This window comes from Musca autumnalis, unplaced genomic scaffold (assembly GCF_047663935.1).
Source record: "Musca autumnalis isolate F117 unplaced genomic scaffold, ASM4766393v1 scaffold_6, whole genome shotgun sequence".
NCBI lineage: Eukaryota > Metazoa > Arthropoda > Insecta > Diptera > Muscidae > Musca > Musca autumnalis.
The window spans coordinates 3,173,863-3,190,065 of NW_027412199.1; the positions used below are offsets into that span (position 1 = coordinate 3,173,863).

A 16,203-nucleotide genomic window follows, 5' to 3' on the forward strand; every position below is an offset into this window, starting at 1 on the left:
TCATTGAATTAAATCTATGTTATATATTTACCACAACTATGAATATCTTGAAAAACTGCAATCGGCATGTATAAATGACGAAAATATTTGCTCTTGTATTCAGAGCTATCTTCCTTTTGTTTTGCTCTCAAAATTTATCGTGTTTTGTAGATTTTCCGTCTGTATACGACGATGCGACAATGTAACCCACCATTAATTAAAATACATTATATTCATGTTGGAAAAATTCTATTACAATTACAATGGTTCTACTTATGTTGACATTCACGTTTAAAAAGTTAAATAAATTTTGTATAGTTTTTATATTTGAGAACCACAAATTTTGTTTTAACAATGGAAACTCTTATAAAAGGTGGTTAAAACCAATATGTGCAAAATGGACAACTATAAATCTGCGAGTTGTCAACCTTATATTTTAAGGTTTTGAAATATGATTTGATATTGAGAAAAAATGCGCACTCTCTGATATGATCTTTCTACGAATAAAAAAATTATTTCGACATTTATGTAGAGAAATGTTGCGTAAAATTATAGGAAATTCAGCTTGTTATTCTTCATTTATATAGTTTACTATAATAACACTATGCAACACTGAAAATGAAAACTTCTAGTATGCATTTTTTGAAAGTACGTATTTAGACTACAAAAACCCTAGTAGGCTTTTGTCCTGTAAGATCCAGTTCGGATTTTATGGCCTGATCTAAACCGGTCCAAATCTACAACTTTCTGCATTTATCAGGCCTTTATCTTAGAAACGAAGAGGAATTTGGCCTTGCTTCCTTTAGCAATATTGTAGCCCTAAAAAACACATTAAAAAACTCCATATAGGGCATCAAAATCTATAAAATATAGAAAATTTCACATAATTGCTGAAATTCTGGTCAATATCGGCTAAACTATTGGGAGTTGGACCAAGTAACCTATTGCAAAAATCTTCTAAATAAAGTTCTTTAGAACATTCTGAAACTCTAAAATGCTTACTTCATGTTGTTTCATCGGTATTTTACATCATATCTTTTACAAACACAGTTCACGCCAACAGTTTTTTCTCGCATTTCGGATTGCAGTACGTTATTGACATATTTATCATCGTTGAAAAATGTACTGAAGCCAACGGCATAGCGTCATTTTACAACACGTAAACCTGTTGTAAAAATACCACCCAATGGTACCGTTATGTGGGGGTAGTACCGAAATTTAGACCGATTATTAATACGAATCATAGCAGGACTACTAAAAATGAGTAAACAAAACTTCGTTCACTCCTCCTAGACATTCTGATTTCTATCATGGGGTGACGTAAGGGATGGAAGATACCAAGGAACGGTCCTGACCGGTTTTAACATGGCTAAGCCCAGGATTAATCTTGGTCCCTCTAAATTCTTCAACGTCAGCTTTATTTATATAAGATATATTTTACGAGCGCTTAGAAGAAACATATAACCGTTGTCCTGCCCATGACATTAAAATTATTCTAGGCGATTTTAATGCCAAAATTGGAAAGGAGAATATCTTTGGCCCAACAGTCGGGAATTTCAGTCTCCACAGTGAAACATCTGACAATGGTATAAGGCTGATAGACTTTGCAGCTGCAAAGAAAAACTTGGTAGTTAGCAGTACCAGATTTAATAATCTCGATATTCATAAGGGCACCTGGCTGTCTCCGGATCAAAGAAAAAGTAATCAAATTGATCATGTTGTGATTGATGGAAGACATTCATCGAGCGTGTTGGATGTACGATCGTTCCGAGGCGCAAACATTGGTTCGGACCACTACCTTGTTGCAGCAAAGGTACGTACCCGTCTGAACGTTGCAAATAAAGCACGAACAGGCACAACGCGGAAGATGGACATCGATAGGCTGCAAACACAACAGATAGCCACAGCATATTCCACTCAACTAGCCCAATTGCTTAATGAGAGCAATCCTTGTCCCGATAACATAACAACACAATGACAAAATATTTACCACTTCATGTGTTTAGGTGAGGGAGGGGAAATCCATAGGTATTTACAGTGGAGGGAAAAAAGAACAAGAAAATAAAACACAAGCAGTATCAGTTTGTATATTAAATAATATGTTGGTTAATTGGTGTATTTCTTTCTTCTACAACAACAAAGATTACCTTGTAATATGGGGTGGCGACAGAGCCTGTTAGTAGCAACAAAGATTACCTCTTGTAATCTGGGGTGGCGACAGAGGCCGGTTAGTATAACGCGTAGACGTTATGTATGTTAAAGCGCGACAAGTGAACTATTCAAAGGTTGATCGACAAGTGAACGCAGAGGTTCTTGCAATCGCAGAGGATTGCAGCGATCGCAGAGGATCTGAGTCGATTTATACTACTACATTTACATATTCCAATGAGAGAAAACTCAACAGCCACCGCTCGTTAGCATCAACACTCTACGGTATCCGCAGAGGGAACTTGCTGAGGTGATGCACGATGATGTCAAGCAGCATCCGTGATCGACTGAGCTCGGGAAGTTGAATTGGAATGAATCAAACCTAAACATTCCGCCTCCCATGCTAGTATCCTCTCTGTAAGGAAACCATCTAAGTCCTTCCAAGAAGGCAAAGACGACTTGTTTTTGATACTTTGTTCCCACAGAGTCAATGTCAATTTAGGTAACCGCTGCAAACAAATACAAGCAACTATTGGATCCCAATGATCCATGATGACTTCATACACCGTCATTGCAGCAAGACAACTATCCCAAGCTGGATGGTTTTCAAACCCGAAACTGTTTCACGAGGTGAAGGGGGAATATCAAACAAGATTTTGATATAGTTATTCACCACGATGCGCTTATTGTCATACGCATTCGACAAAGATTTTCACGCTAAAGGGAAACTACAATTGTTGAGTGGAAATCTCGAAACGATTTCCCGAGCCTCACCGGAGGTTTTCTGCACTAAGTAGCACAGGCGTTCAATGTCTGAAAGGCGTGAATTTTTAATAAATAGGGTGGTGAAAGATCCCTAAAAGTGCGCCAAGATATAAAGTCACCAGCAAAAACATCAATGTCGACAAGTTGTGGAGGAGGAAGTTTCTGGCTGAGCAAGAACGATGGGAGAATCAGACTGCACAGGAACCGATAAGACAGATTCGTCCAATGATAAATTGGAAGGAGTTCCTACTTCAGGAACCATCAACAAAGCACTAGGTGGAGAACTCTTGTGCGAACTAGAAGTGAGAGGAGGTAGTAAGACTGGTGGAACTAGGTGAAGGAATTTCAGTGCCTGAAGACTTAAGGCGTTTAAGATGTTTGTCAATGTTAGACAAACAGCGGATATAGGTCATGTAGGATGTACCATATTTTTCCTCAACGACATCAAAGACATCAGCCTGCGCAGTCTCGGATGTCGTGAGGTAGTTTTTGCACTCGTCATAAGCGCACTTAACTTTGTGCCACAGTTTTTGAAATTCTGAACTGCGAATTTCGAGATAATGAACATTATTGTTATATTCACTACTTCGTTCAAACGATGCTACACGTTTCAAAAAGATGTCCGAAGCTCTAACAAAACGAGTGTGTGGGGTGACTGACATCTCCAAGTTTAAATTCACAAAAAACAGTGAAAATCTACAATTGAATTTGCAACAAAATTTGAGGAATGGTGAAAAGAGGAAATTCAGTCGAAGCACAAATTGCTATCGCTCAAAGGATATAAGATATTTACACAAAAACCACCAGTATTGTACAAATACAAAGGAATGATAGCAAGGGGTGATGATATATGAAATTAAACTAGGATGAAATAAGAGAAAATTTGGAGAAACTTATTCAGGGCGAACAAGAACTACTTAAATTTGTTCAAAATGCAAAAAAGTCTCAAATATACAAAAAAATGTATATGGTGTTACCAAGTGTAGGTTGTATGAAACGGCGAGATAAGCCAATGGTAGGGTGTAATTGTCCAAAATCCAGAGACAAATAAGCTATTAATATGAAAACGCTAATGTTTGCACCAGAAAATCAACGCAAATCAACTAATTTGTCTGAAATATGTCTTGTTCGGTTGAAAAGTACTGTTCAAAATATGCCAAAAGTAGGGTGTATTTATACAAAAATAACGAAACCCCTACGGAGAGTCAAAAAAAATTTCTAAAATTTGTAAGTAAAACACAAAAAACAATATAAAAAATTTCAAAAAATAAATATTTTTCACATATATTCTTTGATCTAAATAGGCGCAAGAAATACCGAGTATAGGGTGAATTTGTCCAAAAATTCCAAAAACCCTACTGCCAATCAATAATATTTCAAAAAATTATCGTAAAATAATTTTTGCAAGCAATTATTAAATTTTAGTATTTCACCCCACTGTACTATTTCTACTATCTTACCCCACTGTGCTGGGACATCAACGGATATAGCACAAAAGAGAATGAACACACAATCAGAGAAATGACCATGCGTAAGCAGCGAAGCTCCCACTGAAGAACAGACGTTGCAAACGCACAAGCAGTGAGTGGTGCTGATGAGCAGAATTTTGTTTGTATTTTTACAACGCAACTAAAAAAGACGCTTCAAAAAGGCGGGAAGAGATATGTACATTGTTGGTAGAATTACAATGTAATTTCCCAAATTAGAATAATTACCTGATCGACAAAAGGTAGGAGAATAGAAAAACGAATGTGTTTGGTTGGTGATGGGCGACCTCAACAACAACGAAATGCAGCGAGATTTTGGATGGTGCGTTGTTATTGCAAATTTGGTTGTGCAAATTTTCAAAGAGTTTTAAGTAAACCGAGGGGGAATAACAACGCCAAATATTTTTTGGATGGAGAGGATCGTACCAACAACTAAAACCAAACGACAATGTGCAATGTGTGTTGTTGTTAAATTTGCCAATACATTTTTTCAAGAAAAGGTCTTCGTTAGAAAAGATCCTTGAGGAATAACAACAATAACAAATTAATGAGAGCTAGATCAGTGCGTGTAATAATTTAGTAACACGAGAGCAAGAGTGATTGGAATATGACGATGTTGTAATTGCAAATATTACAAATATATTTGCAAGTTCTCAGTTAGAATGAGAAGAGCCAAAATTCGAATTTTACAAAGTAACCACACCGAATGCTTTTTTTGTATGATCAACGCGACGTAGGTGATCAGTACAACGAAAAGAAAATAGCAAGTTTAGCAACGACTAAGGTGTTATGTAGTGGGAAAAGCAAGTATTAACACAAGAAGTGTTAATATGAGCCGACCAAAATAAACTTTTTTTTGACGACAATAAAAAGCGATTGGAAGGATTGTGTTCGTTGTTATGGTGAGAACTAATAGCTTCGAGCAAATCGAACAAGAATAACAACAACACGAATAGTGATTTGTATGATCAACGCGACGTTGGATGATCAGTACAACAACGATTTTTCCATGCAATGCAAAAACAATAGCTTCAATTATCGTCCAAGAGAGGCAACAACAACAAAACTGGCTTCTATCTGGCTCGATGCGACCAATGTTTAGGTGAGGGAGGGGAAATCCATACGTATTTACAACGATAGCTCAGGATACTGTTTGATCAGCAGTGGAGGGAGAAAAGAACAAGAAAATAAAACACAAGCAGTATCAGTTTGAATATTAAATAATATGTTGGTTTATTGGTGTATTTCTTTCCTCTACAACAACAAAGATTACCTTGTAATCTGGGGTGGCGACAGAGGCCGGTTAGTATAACGCGTAGACGTTATGTATGTTAAAGCGCGATAAGTGAACTATTCAAAGGTTGAACGACAAGTGAACGCAGAGGTTCTTGCAATCGCAGAGGATTGCAGCGATCGCAGAGGATCTGAGTCAATTTATACTACTACATTTACATATTCCAATGAGAGAAATCTCAACAGCCACCGCTCGTTAGCATCAACACTCTACGGTCTCCGCAGAGGGAACTTGCTGAGGGGATGCACGATGATGTCAATCAGCATCCATGATCGACTGAGCTCGGGAAGTTGAGTTGGAATGTATCAAACCTAAACACCATGCAAACAGCCGCAAAATCCATACTTGGATACCAAAGACCTCCACAAAGGAGTTCATGCTATGATCAAGAGTGACGTGCTGCTACCGAAGAGAAAAATGCGGCATATAGAGCCACTTTACAATCAGTAGCAACGCGTAGCGCACGAGAGAGATATCGGGAGAAAGGGAGAGAAGAAAAACGTCTTTTCCGCAAGAAAAAGAGAGAAATGGAAAAGCGGGTGTGTGAAAAAATCAAAATGTACAGGAGCCGGAATGCAGTCCGAAAATTCTACAAAAGAGTGAGACATCAAACAGATGGCTTTGGTACAGGCACATCCTCCTGTAGAGACCAGCAAGGTAATCTGGTAACAGATACAGATAGCGTGCTCAAGATATGGAACTAAAATTTCTCCAATCTGCTGGTATCCAATAGTAGCAAAGTCGATGATACCACAGATCCAATCCCAGAAGATGGTATAGAATGTGAGGTAAAAACAGCAATCAACCGGCTGAAGAATAATAAAGCAGCAGGAGCAGATGGCTTACCAGCCGAGCTGTTTTAAACCTGAGGCGACGCGCCGATAAGGTGTAAGATAGTGTCAGAGATATTGTGAGAATGACTTAAGCCAATGGTCAACCAAATAATTGGACCATACCAATGTTGCTTTAGACCTGACAAGTCCACCATTGACCAGATATTTACCCTGCGGCAAATCCTTGAGAAGACCCAAGAGATGCATATCGACACATATCACCTTTTTCGATTATAAAGCAGCATTCGACAGTCCCCTCCGATCAAAGGTATTCCATGCAATGTCTGAATTTGGCATCCCCGCAAAGTTCATCCGGCTTTGTAAGACGACTTTAACTGATACTAGATCCTCAGTTAAAATTGGAAAAAACCTCTCCGAACAGTTCAGTACCAAAAGAGATTTCAGACAAGAAGACAGTCTTTCGTGTGACCTATTCAACATTTTGCTGGTAAAGGTAATACGAGATGCAAATGTCAAAAGAAATGGCACAATTTACACCAATAGCCACATGTTACTTGCTTATGCTGATGACATAGACATCATGGGACGATCAGTAAAGGAAGTAACTGATACCTTTAGGAAGGTCGAAGCAGAATCTGCGAAAGTAGGTCTGGCGGTATACGGCGAAAAGAATAAATTGATGGTGTCGACGCGCAAAACGTCAATAGTGCTCGGACCAACTGTGGACTGCCATAAAGATAACAAACAACACAAGTTGTGAAATAAGAAGAATAATTGTATTGGCCAACAGATGCTACTATGGTTTAAGTAAGCAATTTAAAAACAAAGCCTCATCTCGTCAAACAAAAATAACACTATACAAAACGCTGATACTACCCGTGCTAATGTATGGCTCCGAAGCATGGGTACTTGCGCAAGCAGATAAGGCAGCGCTTGGTGTGTTTGAGAGGAAAATTCTTCGAAAGATCTACGGGCCGATTTGCGTTGACGGTGAATATGCTCTCAAAATTTATCGTGTTTTTTTAGATTTTCTGTCTGTATACGATGATGCGACAATGTAACCCACCATAAATTAAAATACATTATATTCATGTTGGAAAAATTCTATTACAATTACAATGGTTCTACTTATGTTGACATTCACGTTTAAAAAGTTAAATACATTTTGTATAGTTTTTATATTTTTTTGAGATCCACAAATTTTGTTTTAACAATAGACTCTTATAAAAGCTGTTTAAAACCAATGTGTGCTAAATGGACAACTATAAATCTGCGATTTGGTCAACCTTACATTTTAAAGTTTTGAAATATGATTTGTTAATGAGAAAAAAATGCGTACTCTCTGATATGAGCTTTCTACGAATAAAACAATTATTCTGACATTTATGTAGGGAAATGTTGCGTAAAATTATAGGAAATTCAGTTTCTTATTCTTCATTTATATAGTTTACTATAAAAACACTATGCAACACTGAAATTTCAAACAGCTTCTAGTATGCATTTTTTGAAAGTACATATTTAGACTACAAAAACCCTAGTAGGCTTTTGTCCTGTCAGATCCAGTTCGGATTTTATGGCCTGATCTAAACCGGGCTAAATCTACACTTTTTGCATTTATCAGGCCTTTATCTCAGAAACGAATAGGAATTTGGCCTTGCTGTCTTTAGCAATATTGCAGCCCTAAACTAGTAGAACTTATCTTTTGAAAAAAAAAACACATAAGAAAAACTCCATCTAGGGCATCAAAATTTATAAAATAAAGAAAACTTTACATAATTGCTGAAATTCTGGTCAGTATCGGCTAAACTATTAGGAGTTGAACCAAGTAACCTATTGCAAAAATCTTCTAAATAAAGTTCTCAACAATTCTTTAGAACATTCTGAAACTCTGAAATGCTTATTTCATGTTGTTTCAGCGGTATTTTGCATCATATCTTTTGTATTTCAAACACAGTTCACACCAACAGTTTCTTCTCGCATTTCGGATTTCACTATATTATTGACATTTTTATCGTCGTTGAAAAATTTACTGAAAACAACGGCATAGAGGCATTTTACAACATGTAAACCTGCTGTAAAAAAACCACCCAATGGTACCGTTATGTGGGGGTAGTACCGACATTTAGACCGATTATTAATACTAATTATCGCAGGACTACTGTTAATGTCAAAGTCTTGTGTCATAGATGCCCTTTTTGGCTTCTGGCAACTCAGGCTTTCTGACATTCTATGTAACTATTTTTCTTCGCACTACCGCTCACCTACACATACATGTATGCGTTCTGTCGTCTGTGCTTTCTCGGACTTTCTTATTGTTCAACTCAAATCACTTGCTATTCAACCATCCATTCGGTAAGCATCGATTTCCAACAAACTTTTTTTCTACTGTTGTCAATAAAAAGAGCAAGATTCTGTTCAAAATCACATATTGATTCTGCCTGTGTTTTTATTTTCTTTTATCTTTTCACGAAATCCATCTGGGAGAAATATTGTGTTCCAAACAATATTTCTTTTGGTTCCATTTCTACAGGAAAACATCCAACGCTTATACTTGGTGTTTGCATTTGGTCTGTTCGAGCCGTATACAAAACCAGCTCCCGAAATTACTGTTCCAGCTTGGATTTTCATCCCATACATCCGAACATTTTTCCATCATTTCATCCATCAAAACTAAGGTAAGTTTGTGTTTTCGTTCTATTTCAAAAGTGCAAATTTTTCAACAAACAAAAAGTGCATTTGCCGTCGGCAAACAACATTTCATATTTCTTTCAATGCGCGGTTTAGGTGGAAGAGTGTCGTTCTTTCGTTCTATTTTCTAAGAGAAAAGTGCAATTGTGTTTTTTTTCTATTAAAATTTCCTATTCATAGGTTATTTTAATAAAGATTAATATTTTCTCTTTATTTCATTAAATTTCATTGCATTTGTTGTTGCATAAAAGAAGTTTTCTACTCTTTTCCTTCATTAAAACATAATTGCATTATTTCTCATGCTTTTGTGCTTCATTCCCGCATAAATTCGAAATTCGCGCTGCATTAATTCGTGTGTGTTATTTACCAACAAGTGACAACAATTCTTATATTTTCTTTATTCTCTCATTGTATTCCTTCCCGCTGGTGATATTTCAGTATTTTTGTTGTTGTTACTTGTTTTCTATTCCCTCTCATACGATCGATCATATGCTAATAGGGTTCTACGCATCGATTTTCGACTCTTAGAGCACAATCAAAATACAGGGTTGTCAAAATCGACAAAATTCGACTTTGATATTTTGAAATTCGACTTTCACACAGGGGTCTCGAATTCGATTTTTTCTTTCCCAAATAACTTAAGTTATTTGAATTTTTTCATATTTTTAGATATTTTCTATTCAAAAACTATTAAAATTATTTAATTTTCCATTCGCATTGATACGATAAAATATTTTTTTTGAAACATTATTCTAGTTTTTGAAAATATTTTAATTTTCAACGTATAATTATTTTTTCATAAGGGTGATTTTGAGTACAAGTGTATTTATTTATCATAAAAATACTTGTGTAAAAGTCTAATTTATTATCAAATTCTTGAATTTAGATTTTTTCACAATTTCAAGGATTTTTTAATATATTTCTGCCGTTTTAGTTGTCCGCTTTCTCTAAAACTGACCGCATTTTCCAGAGTTCTTTTTTTCGTTTTTGTTCATCCTTTTTTCTATTCGAAGTTATTTTCAAAATGTCGCTTGATTCTTTCATTCGCTTAGCTGACACCCTCGTGGGATTTGATGCTGATCTTGCTAATAATATTCTTCCAGTCAACTCTATTCACTTAATTCGGCTTCATACCGATGAAATAAAGTCCTTTTGTTAAAGAATACGTTTCAGAAGCCCACGATGAAGAAGAATCAGGTGACGAAGATCAAGCTTCTGAACTTGATACAATTCGCGCTAAGTTCAAAACCATTTACCTTACTTATTGTAAGTGTATTGCCAAATTGTCAGAAATTTCAGACGAACTGCAGGCAGCTGCCGCTCCTAAGCAATCTCCCGCCCAGTCTAGCCCAGCTCCTCAATACCATTCCTCCAACTTTCCCACTAGTTATTCTTTCAACTTTCCGCCTTGCGATACTGAAGTCTTTTCCGGGGATTACATGACATGGCCCACATTCCGGGACATGTTCACGGCTATGTACACAGATAATTCCCGTCTCAGTCCTGTGGAAAAATTATTCCATTTAGTTCAGACGACCGAAGGCGAAGCAAAAGAGATCGTTCAGAAGAGCCCTCTAACCAATAGCGGTTTCTCTCAAGCTTGGTCCAATCTTTGCGATCGCTACGAAAACAAGCGAGTTCTCGTTAATGGCCAGCTTAAAGTTCTATTCAATTTGCCCATTGTTCATTCCGAGTCTTCTCAGGGTTTAAAAAGGCCTTCAGCGCGATATAAACTCTTGCATTTCCGTTCTGAAGACTTATGATATTGATGTGGAGAGTTGGGATCCGATTTTCGTTTACTTATGTTCAAACAGGCTTCCTGATTCCACACTCACGCTTTGGGAACACACTCTTTCTGATAAGTCCAGTATTCCACGGTGGGCGGAATTGGACACATTTCTGACCAATAGGTTCCGTACGTTAGAGTCTGTTTCCGAGATGCGCAGAGGTGTTCCTGGTTCCAGTCATAAGGAAAGCTCGTCCGACGGGATATCTAAGCCGTCAAAAATATTCAATTCGTTTCAGAGTAAAGTCTTCGATCCAAAGTGTCCCTTGTGTCCGAATGAGGTTCACATTATTCGAAAATGTCCAAATTTCCTACGCATGAATCCTGAGGCTCGCAGTTCTGAGATTAAACGACAAGGTTTATGTTTCAACTGTTTTTCGAAAACACACTCCCTTAAGAATTGTCCAAGCAAGCATAATTGTTATACTTGCAATAAGCGAAGATCTTTTCAAATCCACTATTACCAATCCACTTCCAGTTCATCCAGATGATTTCAAGAGTTCAGTTCCCGACGTGGAAGTTCATGATTTCCAGTTGGCAAAACTAGGTGTAAATTCAGCACCTTACCTTTCTCGTTGGAAAAAACCTAAAGCTATTCAAAGAACTTTCGGTTCTCGATGGCAGAACGAAAATTCCGAGCCCCACGTCAGCGTCGATTCTATAGTAGCCGTCACCGATGACAATCTTCCATCGAACGCGTGGCGCCTTGGGTGCATTTCAAAAGTATACATGGGTTCAGACGGACGTGTACGAGTCGTGGATGTAGTTACCCAACGGGGAACTATAACCCGGCCCATCACGAAACTCGTTGTAATATCCGCCCAAAACTAGTATTTCTTTCTAGTACTATTCATTCGTTCTGATGTCCAAGCTATAACAATCCGTTATATTCGTTCTGATGTCCAGTCTATAACAATCCGTTACATTCTTTCTGATTCCCAATATATAACAATCCGTCATATTCGTTCCTGCTACGTATACTAGAGCCATATGTCCAGCAGATCTAGCCACCCCGTGCTATATCCATCGCCCGCTCCAGAGAACCAGAATCCGGCGTGTTCTTGCCGCATCTACCAAAGCAGTCATCCGTTGGTCCTGAACGTCGCTTTGAAGACTCCTGCCATGCTTCCATATTGCAATGACGATTCCAGATGCTTTCAACACTCCTTCATGGACATTATATTCCAAGTCACCACATTCAGTGAAGTTCCAGTCCTGCTTTTACTATAGTTACTTCTATTCTGAAGTAACTCGTTTCTATTCTGAAACATTATATCTATTCTGAAATAATACGTCTCTATTCTGAGACTGAACATTCTGAATTCTAATGAAAAATTTGCACTGATCTGTTCTTATTCTTATTTCTATGGACGAAACACAAACTTTCCTTTTCAGCTACATATATGTACATCATACATTCCAATTTTTTCTTTCAATAACTTCAGCTACATTCATATTATATTGTAATCCGCAAAAGTGCACACGATATACAATTTCTGTCCAACCATCCATTCGGTAAGCATCGATTTCCAACAAACTTTTTTTCTACTGTTCTCAATAAAAAGAGCAAGATTCTGTTCAAAATCACATATTGATTCTGCCTGTGTTTTTATTTTCTTTTATCTTTTCACGAAATTCATCTGGGAGAAATATTGTGTTCCAAACAATATTTCTTTTGGTTCCATTTCTACAGGAAAACATCCAACGCTTATACTTGGTGTTTTCAACTACTAAAAATGAGTAAACAAAACTTCGTTCACTCCTCCTAGATATTCTGATTTCTATCATGGTAATAGTTTACTGGACTAAGAATTGTTTGCTGGTCAGCAATATATGTATATACACTTTGGATTCTCAGACAAATATTAAGTACTGTTGCAAGCAAAATGACAAATTTTTATAACCCACATCTAATGGTTGAATATTAAAATAAGTAAAGGGGGTGAATGTTTCAAAATGCCGAAATGGGACGTACCTCTTCTATTGTATTGCCATTGAACAGCTAATTTTACACCGTTTTTTAGTTCGTTTTCAAAAACTACATTTGCTCATTCTTGTGTGTAAAATACATGATTTTAACACTATTATATGGGAGGTAAGTAACATTTGTACCATTGAATTAAATTTATGTTATGTGTTTACCACAACTAGGAATATCTTGAAAAACTGCAATCGGCATGTATAAATGACGACAATATTTGCTCTTGTATTCAGAAATAGGTTTCCTTTGTATTACACTCAAAATTTATCGTGTCTTTTTAGATTTTCTGTATGTATACGATGATGCGACAATGTTTTGAAAAATTCTATTAAAATTACAATGGTTCTACTTATGTTGACTTCACGTTTAAAAAGTTAAATACATTTTGTATAGTTTTAAAAATTTTTTGAGGACCACAAATTTAGTTTCAACAATGGAAACTCTTATAAAAGGTGGTTAAAAGCAATGTGTGCAAAATGGACAATTATAAATCTGCGATTTGGTCAACCTTATATTTTAACGTTTTGAAATATGATTTGATATTGAGAAAAAATGCGTACTCTCTTCTGCGAATAAAAAAATTATTCCGACATTTATGTAGGCAAATGTTGCGTAAAATTATAGGAAATTCAGCTGGTAATTCTTCATTTATATAGTTTACAATAATTATGGATTTTATGGCCTGATCTATCATAATTGACATTTTTATCGTCGTTGAAAAATGTACTGAAAACAACGGCATAGAGGCATTTTACAACAATGACATGTTCTGAAGAGTTGTGTATTACATTCCAGGGAATATTTTTCAGAAAAAATTAATGGGTTTGGAGATACGGTGCGAAATGTATAAAAATTGTGGAACTTTTGCATATATTTTGAAATTTGAGGCAATAAATGTAGTTTTTCGAGTTCATTAATTCTCTATATATTTTATTCTTGGCCTTATCTACAAATTTGGTTCAGATGTCAGAAGAAGTATCGCAATGGTTTCAGAGATATAGCCCCGAATTCAATATTTAACCACGTTTAGATGGGGCCATAAAATCCGAGCTGGATCCGGCACAACAAAACCCAACAAGGGCTTCCCGTCGTCTGGGTCTGTACTTTCAAAAATTCTCAGTTCGAATTGTTTGCACAAGATCACCTTAGAAATGTTGCACAGTGTAATTAAACAGCGATTATGCTAGGCTAGAACGGTACTTTAAAAACTACTAGTATGCCGTTTCTTAAACGAACTGACATACAGTGCCGCTCAAAACATTTGCAACTGAGATGCCTACATCACATATATCCCCTGTTTTTGTAACTTATTTTTGTTCGTTCGTCTATATTCGAGATAATTTAGGCATCCATAGCTCAGCCCACAGATGACATACAGGCTTAATTTTTCGTAGATGAGTTCCATATATAGTTAAGAATTCCTCATTTAAAAATCAGCGCTCTACATTTGCGATAAGGCGAGTAAATCGATCTACAAAATTTTACAGTTCGTGTGGAAAGAATAAAAATTTTTACAAAAACAGGGGGTTAATCTGTTTTTACTTACATTTTGAGTTTTGAAATATATTTGTTTTTGTTAATTGAATGTTTATTGACACTATTTTTAAGATCTAAAAATGATTATTCAGTTGTGAACACTTATGTTACTAAAATGTGTGATTAAAAATTCTGTTAGAATGATAGAAATTGCGGATTCTGGCATTTGTTGCAGGATTCTTCTTCAAGGACCTCTAAGAAACTGTCCAGAATGATTTTCTGGTCATTAGTTTCGATGTTGTGGCTACCTTATTCACACTCTCTAACTCTTCGTTGATTTGGAGAATGGGTTCATAACCACAATTTCTTCTACTCTTTTCCAGATTATACCCCAGATTATTTATGTTTATATCCAGTTGGAAAGACCAAACTAGTGTCAAATTATCTTCTTTATTAAATTGAGTCGTAATTTCCAGGATTTCAATGAAAATATGTTAATTCTTTACAGGTTTTATACCGTGTATAGCGTCAACAAAGTCAACCTCATACTGTTACCGTTAAAAAATCCTTTGTTAATGGGTTTTGCAGTATATTTTTTAAATATTATCCTCCAAACATGTCCCACAGCTAGATAAAATATGGTCCCACAGTTGGTCTAGCAAATGTAGAAATTCCTTGATAACTTTTTTGGGCTCCGCATCGTGTTGTCCGTTAAAATTATGGCGTTTCCCCGAACTGAGTGGTTTTAAATTATGTTCTCTGAGACATTTGCGAACTTTTTGTTCTATTTCCGGTATTTGGGATGTAAATTCTGACCTGATGTTCTGTCAGGAGTCATTTAATTCCAATATTTTATTTATTTTCTTTACAGTGGTGAATAATTTTCTTAGAGTTTCAAACAAATCTGACAACTTGTCTGTAAAATTTTGACATCAACACAGGTGTTCTTTATTATTTTGTTATTCTCTGCACTGTATGCCCTTTCAGGACCTATTTTAATTTAAAACATCCTATTTTTTAAGTTGGAATATCCAAATAATTGAAATTAATGTTGAAAAAATCAAACAAATGTTAAATGCTAGAAAATGTCGCTAAAGTTACACGTTTTATATAGAAATTGTAAGTGGTGCTATTTTTTATTTCGCCTCTTTTTTGACAGTTTTTGTTTACAGCTAATAATAATGTGAATCTTATAATAATGTAAATGTTACTTTTATTTTTTTATAAAAGAGGACACCTTGGACTAAGAATGTAATAACAACATTTGTGGAAGCAACAACAATCTTCATTGGTTTTCATAGTGACAAACAAATTGTTTATAAGGGAGACTTCTATCATATCGATGAGTGCATCACGATTAGCTCAATGATATGGTATCTACTGTTTACCGCCGATTCCGAACGGCGTGCCTAAAGACCCCACTTGCAGATTAGGCACGAGTGCATACCATTGCAACACGATTGCACTCGGTGTTAGGACTTACCACCCGAATAACGTAGCCCACTGGTTGATGTGTGTGAGGGGGTGAAAGTTAGAAATGCCAAAATGGGGCTTACCTCTTCTATTGTTTTGGTAGCGAACAGTTAATTTTACACTGTTTGTCAGTGCGTTTTACAAAAATTACAATTTCTCATTTTTGTGTGTAAAATACATGATTTTACCACATTTTTCTCGAAGGTATGGTCAAATTAAATTTATTGCTTGTAGTATAGCATAATCAGAAATTAGGAACGATTAAATGGGAAGTATGTAACATTTGTATCATTGAATTAAATTCATTTTATATATTTACCACAACTATGATT

The 16,203-nt window shown here is 36.1% G+C and overlaps 1 protein-coding gene and 1 long non-coding RNA gene across 2 annotated transcripts in view; one reads left to right on the forward strand and one right to left on the reverse strand.

Annotated features, from left to right (window-relative positions):
- The window catches only part of LOC141388118 (uncharacterized), an 85,742-nt gene that overhangs the window by 40,572 nt on the left and 28,967 nt on the right, over positions 1 to 16,203 (reverse strand). The window lies entirely within an intron of this gene.
- The window catches only part of Ca-alpha1D (Ca[2+]-channel protein alpha[[1]] subunit D), a 1,669,376-nt gene that overhangs the window by 4,952 nt on the left and 1,648,221 nt on the right, over positions 1 to 16,203 (forward strand). The gene's annotated exons all lie outside the window — the stretch shown is intronic.